The following is an 8,154-nucleotide window of genomic DNA, read 5'->3' as shown; positions in this document are numbered from 1 at the left end:
TAAAGTCTGATATAACCGGTGAACAATTAAAAGTAGATTTAGAACAGGCCCTGGAATTATTATTTGCGGTCTATTTAGATCAAGGTAATTATTTTCGGAGATTAAGCGGCAACCGAATTTCAGTAAATTTCACAAAAATATCCTCAAACCGCAAAAAATTAAATTCTTGAAATTTCAAAACAATCTGGATTCTGGATTCTGGATTCTTAATTTATGGGGGCTGACCGTAGCCAGCCGGCACTTAGGCCTCGCCTTTGGGCCCATTGTACCTTCCCCAAGTCCATATCAGGGTGTTTTCCCGCTCCTCTACTCGTCAAGCCATCCAACTGCTTGAATGTACTTGAGTAATGCAGAGGGTGGAAACTCCCTGATATTTGCCATACTAGGCCAGATGTCCCCTAGTATGGATTCCCTGTAGGAGGCTAGGGCTGGACACTCACGAAGAATGTGCTCACCTGTTTCCTCTTCTTCATTGCATCCACGACAGATTGGGTCTGTTACTACCCCTATCGTATGTAGATGTTTGTTAAACTGGTAATGTCCCGTAAGGAATCCTACCAGTTTACGCAGTTTTTCCCTTGAAAGTGAGAGATAAAATTTTGTCAACTTACGGTCTGGTGTCGCCATACAAGCTCTACTATGCCGACAGCTGCTCAACGTCGCCCATATCTGCTCATGGCGTCTATGGGTATATTGCTTTACGAGTTCGTTCGAGAGGGCGACCGAAGGCGTGATTGCCGGTTCGGGTCCCCAGAAGGGCATGCGCGCGGCTCGCTTCGCCATCTCATCTGCCCTCTCGTTTCCTTCGTTGCCACTGTGTCCTTTGATCCAACAAAGTTCCACACTATTCCTCTGCGTTACATACTTTAGCGTTTGCCTGCACTCCCAAACCAGCCCGGATCGAACCATACAGCTGTCCAGGGCTAGTAGTGCAGACTTGCTGTCAGTAAGTATGCGTATTGATTTGTTGCCGATTTCACGTTCAGCAATGATTCTAGCTCCCAGCATTATTCCCATCAGTTCTGTTTGTAAGACAGACGTGTGGGTGCCGAGAGGTACACTGATTTGTGCGTTCAGTTGTTCGGAGTAGATGCCGGCTCCTGAACCACTATCTGTTTTGGCACCATCGACATAGATATCTATGTCGGCTCGTCCTTCTGAATTATCATTCATTGATATTCTATATGTCTTCTCATATATTAATTTTGTGCCCATTCGGTCACAACCCATCCTCAACAAGGGTATTCTGTTGAACGCGTCCGTTAAGATCCGAGTGTGCTTCGTTGTGCGGCCTTGCTTGTTCCATACTCCCAGAGAGTGAAGTCTTAGAGACGTCGTCATTGCCGCTTCCTCTATGTAAAGGTTAAGAGGTGCTAAGCAAAGGAGAGTCTCCAGAGCCGCTGTGGGAGTGGTCCTCATTGCTCCTGTAACACTGAGACACGCCATTCTCTGAACGTGTTCAAGTTGCAGGGCTGTTGTTTTTTGTCTGGCTCTGGGCCACCAAACTAAAGCTCCATAGCACAGCATCGGTCTGACTATTGCCGTGTAGATCCAGAGGGCGATCTTGGGATTTAAACCCCACGATCTTCCCACCACCCTACGACATTGCCAAAGAGCCGAGCGTGCCTTTTCTACTTTATCATCTACATGCTTCTTCCAATTCAGTCGCCAGTCCAATACAACTCCCAGGTATTTGACTTCGTCCGAAAGTTGAAGCGTTGTGTTAAATATTTTTGGCATCTGTAGTGTGCCAATTTTCCTTTTCCTGGTGAACAGGATTAGTTTCGTCTTTTCTCCGTTAACGGAGAGGGTATGTCTGTTGCACCATTCCTCGACTATTTTTACTGCAGCTTGCATTATCTCACATAATGTATCTGCGTTTTTTCCTGTTAGCAGAATGACCAGATCGTCCGCGTATCCAATTGTGTGGTAGCCAAGATCATTGAGGCGTCGTATCAGGCTGTCAACGACAGTATCCCACAGTACAGGAGAGAGAACTCCTCCCTGAGGACATCCCCTGTCTACAACAGCCTCGATCTCAGTGCCACCTACATTAATCATTACTTCCCTATTCCTCAGCATACTGGCCACCCACCTACTTAGGGTGGGGTCCACGTCGTGCTTTCGTAGGGCTAGTTCTATGCTTTTGAAGGTCGTTTTATCAAACGCTCCTTCAATATCCAAAAACATTCCTAAGGTGAAGAGTTTGTTCTCCATCGCCCACTCTATACGGTTTACAACTGTGTGTAAGGCCGTATCGGTGGATCTTCCTTGGATGTAGGCATGTTGGTTCGGATGTAGAGGTTGCTTGCTCAAAGCAGTCTCCCGAATCTCTTTTTCGCTTAGTCTTTCTAGCGTTTTCAGCAAGAATGATGTTAAGCTAATTGGTCTGTAGGATTTAGCCAAGGTGTAATCTTGTCGTCCTGGCTTAGGTATAAAGATAACCTTTACTTTTCGCCATGCATTCGGTATGTAGCTGAAAGCCAGACACGCCCGAAGCATTGGCAACAAAATAGGGCGTAGTCTGCTCATTCCCCTCTGCAGGAGGGCGGGATAAATACCGTCAACTCCTGGAGATTTGTATGGGGAAAAGCTGTCCACTGCCCACTCCAGTCTTGCCTCCGTGACTACCTTTGCAGCCAGCGCCCAGTCCTTCGGGGAAGGTTGAGTACCGACTACATCCCTTTTGGAATGGGAGGTAGTCCGTGTGCTGCCTGGAAACATGGTCTGCAGCAAAAGTTCTGCGGACTCTTCTAAGGTGGCTGTAAAGGTGCCATCTTCTTTCTTTAGGAAACCTAGTTGATGTGTGTGGTCCTTCGAGAGAACTCTCTTCAGCCTTGCGGCCGAAGCAGTCGACGTTATGTCGCTGCAGAAGGATCTCCACGTTTCCCGTTTCCTCTTTCTTAATTCTTTCTTAAACTCTTTCCGGTGCTCTTTATAGGCTTCCCAGTCTTCAGTTTTCTTAGTGTTTTTTGCTCTATTGAAAAGTTTTCTTAGCCCCGATTGAAGTAGGCTGAGCCTTCGGTTCCACCATGGTGTACCTTTGCCCAGACCTTCCTTCTTTAGGGGGCTACTTTTCTCATACGCTGACATTAGAGAGTCGTTGATAATGGTCAAGGTTTTCTCTATGTCTTCTGTCGAACTGTATTCTGTTGGTATAGACTGCACGGAGGTCCCCAGTCTGTCGTCCAGTTCTTCGTTGTATAAAGCCCAGTTCGTCAGCCTAGGGTTCCTGTACGTCTTTATCTCCATGTCTATACATTTTGATGTATACATGATCCATCTATGGTCTGACACTGACGCCTCTTTAGAGACGTGCCATCCCATTATATATTGTGAGATATCCCATGTAGCCAGTGTAATATCTATTACTGACTGACTACGTGATGTTACGAAAGTTGGTTCGCAGCCTCGGTTGAGAATCTCTAGATTTGTTGATAAAAGATATTCAGCTAGTGTTCTTCCTCTGTCATTAGTGTCTTTGCTCCCCCACAACAGACAGTGGGCATTCGCATCGGCACCGATGATGAGGTTTATATTTCCGGTATCACAGTGTTCCACCAAGTTCGCCATTTCCCATGTCGGACATGGTTCCTGTGCTCCCTGTGGTAAGTACACGGATGCTATTACCAGTTGCTCTTCGCCTCTACCTATGTTACACTTAACATTTACCGCAGTCACATCCCTGGAGCTGACCTGAGGTAGGAGGACGGCTTTAATTTTCCTCGGAATGTAGACGCATGTCCTTGGAGATTCTATTGTGGTACCTGAAACAACAGTGCCATTTAAATTGCTCAACCCTGCGATCCTGGATTTTACAATCCATGGTTCTTGGATTATTGCTATAGTGTTCTGCATCTTGTCTAGACGACGACACAAAACAGTCGTCGCCATGCGACAATGCTGCAGGTTAATCTGAATGAAATTTATCTGCTGCAGCGCCATCTCTGCAACCAAAAATCCCATAATTGTCCTAGGAGACACGAGGCACATGTCTCAGGCGGGCCTGCCCCCACTGGTAGAGGCTTCCTCCCCTGGGGTTTCTACCTCTTCCATAGGGGTCTGCCCTTCCTGAGCCGACGCCTCGCTCTCCTTAAGTTTCAGGTTGAAAGAGGACAGCATATAATTGATTCTGCCCTCTCTCTCCCTGATTATCTTGGCCTCTTCCATCCCAAGACCAAACACAAAGAGGTTGCCTGGAGAGGCAGCCTCGGGTTTGGCCTCGCGATGGAAAAGAAGCCATTTTTTGACGTGGGCCCATTGGTTCTGACCCTCCAGGCGGCGAAGTACGACTCCTGCATCCACCGGTGGTCCCGGTATCCACAGGGTCGCCTTCACCAGCCTTGGTAGCTCAGCCAAGGGGACCACGTTAAGTTGTGCGCCCTCCCACAAGGGTGTTAGGGAGCGCACTGTTTGTTGTAGCCATTTCAGGGACAACTCGTCTTCACAGGTTATCCTTAGGACTTCCCCTGTGTACTTCATGCCCCTGAAAGTGGCTGCTTGTCTACCCAATCTTAAGAATTCCAAAAATTCCATACCGTTAAATAAAATAATTCTGTCGAAGCATTTAACGAAGTTACACAGTAAGTGACGTTGAATATATGAAAAACTTCCAAAATAAACTCTTGAAATAGCAGAGCAATTTTCGAAATTTTTCCAAAAAAATCATTAAATAGATAAATAAATTTAGTTTTATCATTATCAAAATTTTTCCCATTAATGACATACTAATTCCGGTAAATTCGGCATAATTCCACTTCCTCGTAACAAATTCTTCAAACTCCACAGTGATTCTTGAAATTCCCAAAAAATCACTAAATCCATCACTAATTCGTTTTATCATTTTCGAAAAACATGAAATTAAAAACACAACTTCCGTAATTTCAAAAAATTCCACCAATTAAAATTAAATTTTTGGAATTCCAGTGTGTGCAAAACAGTTTCAAGAATTTCGAAAATTCCGTACAGTTAAATAAAATAACTCTTACTAATCCAAACATAATTCCGCTAAATTCGAGATAATTCCAGTCCCCGTAATAAATTCTTGAAATCCCTGAGCAATTTTCGAAATTCTTCCAAATAATCATTAAATTCATAATTAGTTTTAGTTTTATCATTGTAAAATTTTTTTACGACATTAAAAAATATATAAAAAATTCCACCAAATTTCACAAAAATATCCGCAATCTGCAAGAAATTCCACTAATTACAACTACATTCTTAAAATTCCAGTGTGCACAAAACATTTTTTTAGAATTTATAAAATTACATCTAATTATATAACATAATTCGGTTGAAGAAATGGAACAGAAGTACCTCCCAAGTGACCTTGAAGAGCTACCAAAATTTTATAGAATATAATTCCAGTTCCCATTAATGACATAATAATTCCGGTAAATTCGGGATAATTCCACTTCCTCGTAACAAATTGTTCAAACTCCACAGTAATTCTTGAAATTCCCAAAAATCACTAAATCAATCACTAAATAGTTTTATCATTTTCGAAAAACATGAAATTAAAAACACAACTTCCGTAATTTCAAAAAATTCCACCAATTAAAAGTAAATTTTTGGAATTCCAGTGTATGCAAAACAGTTTCAAGAATTTCTAAAATTCCGTACAGTTAAATGAAATAACTCTTACTAATCCAAACATAATTCCGCTAGATTCGAGATAATTCCAGTCCCCGTAATAAATTCTTGAAATTCCAGGGCAATTTTCGAAATTCTTCCAAAAAATCATTAAATACATAATTAATTTTAGTTTTAGCATTGTCAAAATTTTTTATGACATTAAAAAATTTATATAAAAATCCACAAAATTTCCCAAAAATATTCGCAAACTGCAAAAAATCCAATGATTACAACTAAATTCTTGAAATTCCAGTGTAGGCAAAACAATTTTCAAAATTTTGAAAATTACATTTCGTGAAATAGAATAATTCGAAGAAATGGAACAGAATCACCTACCAAGTGACCTTAAAAAGCTGAAGAACTACCAAAATTTCGTTCAATATAATTCCAATTCCGATTAATGCCAAAATAATTCCGGTAAATTCGTGATAATCTACTTCCTAGTAGCAAATTCTTTAAGTTCCACAGTAATTCTTGAAATTCCCAAAAAGTCACTAAAGGGATAATTAATCATTTTCGAAAAATACAATTAAATTCAAAAATATATTGAATTAAAAACAAAAATTCCCACTATTTTTCTGGAATTCCAGTGTATGCAAAACTGTTTCAAGAATTTCGAAAATTTCACTTCAATAAATAAAATAACTCTTTCAAACAATACATAGGGCTTTCGTTATTATTTTCTACATCTACTGACCTACGAAATTTACAAATGCTGCAAATTTGCCACTTCTTAGTAACTGTAGATATTTTTAAATATGACATTTGAATTTTCGTTGTCATTATACCGACGAACAAAGATAGCTATGAATTTTTGGAGATTTTCTTTGATCGTTGCATTTTCAACTCAAACGACTCAAACTTTCAAGTCGATGGTAATCTGACAAGACGAAAATTATATCAAAGACAAACATTCAAAAATCCATGGTTGTCTTTGATCTTGTTTTTTATTGCTCTCTCGGTGGTTCTGGTTACACACGTCGAAACAGGCGGAACAGATCACTGCCGAATTGGATGTCGATTTTCAAAGGAATTCTCTCAAATTTTGAGAAATTCCATTAATTATATATACTTAATACAATTACAACAATTAAAAACATCCATAAAAAATATTCTTTCAATTAAATTACTTAAACTAGATTTATAATTTTTGACCTTAGCTTAGATTCTACCGCTTGTCAAAATAAAATTCAGTTCTTATTTTATAGTGAATAAAATAAGTCAGTGAAAGAGAGAATAAGAGGTGGGCGGGACTAAGTGTAACTTTTTTCTACAGTCTTATACGAAAGCAGTGGCCCCGCCCACCCACCCCCTCTTCATTCTAGTATTTACTCTTAATACTGTTAAAATACTATTGACTATTGATAATGTTATTATCTTATAGAAACTTCTGCTAATTTGCTAAACCGTTGGTGAAAAAATAGATAAATTATTTAACAAAATATTTAGAAATTACGCTGATGTTAAAGTGTCAAAAATCTAGAAACTTTACAATTCTAAGAATCCAGAAGTCCCAAAAGTGTCAACATTTGTAGCAGTTTTAAAATTTCAAACAATAAAACGCGAGTAAATTGTAAAATATTTGCCAGTCAAACTCCGACATTTTCAAAAACTTTACAAACTAGAAAATATTGAAAACTATAAAGATTCTACAGTTTCCAGATACTTCATAAAATCAAAAATTATATAAAGGTTAATTCAATAATTCCAGAGATTTAAACAATTACAAAAGTGTCAATTACAAAAGTTGTAATAATTTAGAAATTATAAAATTTTAATAACAATAAAGAATGGTAGTTTGAAAGGTCCATGGATTCCAAAAAATAATAAAAATAAAAAAAAATTGAAAATTTCTGAAAAACTTAAGAAATGCAGAACTTATAAATGAATAAAAAATTTAGAAATGTATTAAAGTTCCAAAATGTGTCAAATATTCTAGAATTTTAAAATTTCAAATATTCCGATAATTTTCAAAAATCTATCGAAGAAAGGAAATTAAATTCAGAAACTCCAACAATTGTAAATCATATGCTTGAAATTTTGAAAATTTCTGCAAATTCTAGAAAACTCAAAACTTCTGAAAGTCTTTAAAATTCCAAAAGTGTCAAAAATTCTAGCAATTTTAAATTTTCAAAATATTCTTTAAAAATAGAGTTTTAACATCTCCAAGATGTGATGATTTCGACAATCCCGAAAATTCAGTAAATTAGAAAATTCAAAAACCTTTCAAGATTCTGCCAATTCTAGATACTTCTTAATGCCAAAAACTAGAAAAATGTTAATATTTTTAGAAATTCCAGAGATTTAAGTAATTCACAAATTACAAAAATTTAAAAAATTGAGCCTTCGTATGATTCAAAGATCATAAAAATTTAAAACAGTAAAAATCTATTATTTAAAAAGTGACAGTCTGAAAACTCCATTGATTTCAAAGATTCCAAAAATGTATGAAATTTTGTAAAAAATCCTAGGAAATTAAGAATTTCCAAAAATGTAAAAAATTCTAACTTGAAATTTTCA

This window comes from Zophobas morio, unplaced genomic scaffold (assembly GCF_036711695.1).
Source record: "Zophobas morio isolate AGI-343-1 ecotype UQ-CSIRO unplaced genomic scaffold, CSIRO_AGI_Zmor_V1 ptg000021l, whole genome shotgun sequence".
Classification (NCBI taxonomy): Eukaryota; Metazoa; Arthropoda; class Insecta; order Coleoptera; family Tenebrionidae; genus Zophobas; species Zophobas morio.
Note: the sequence above shows the minus strand (reverse complement) of the source record.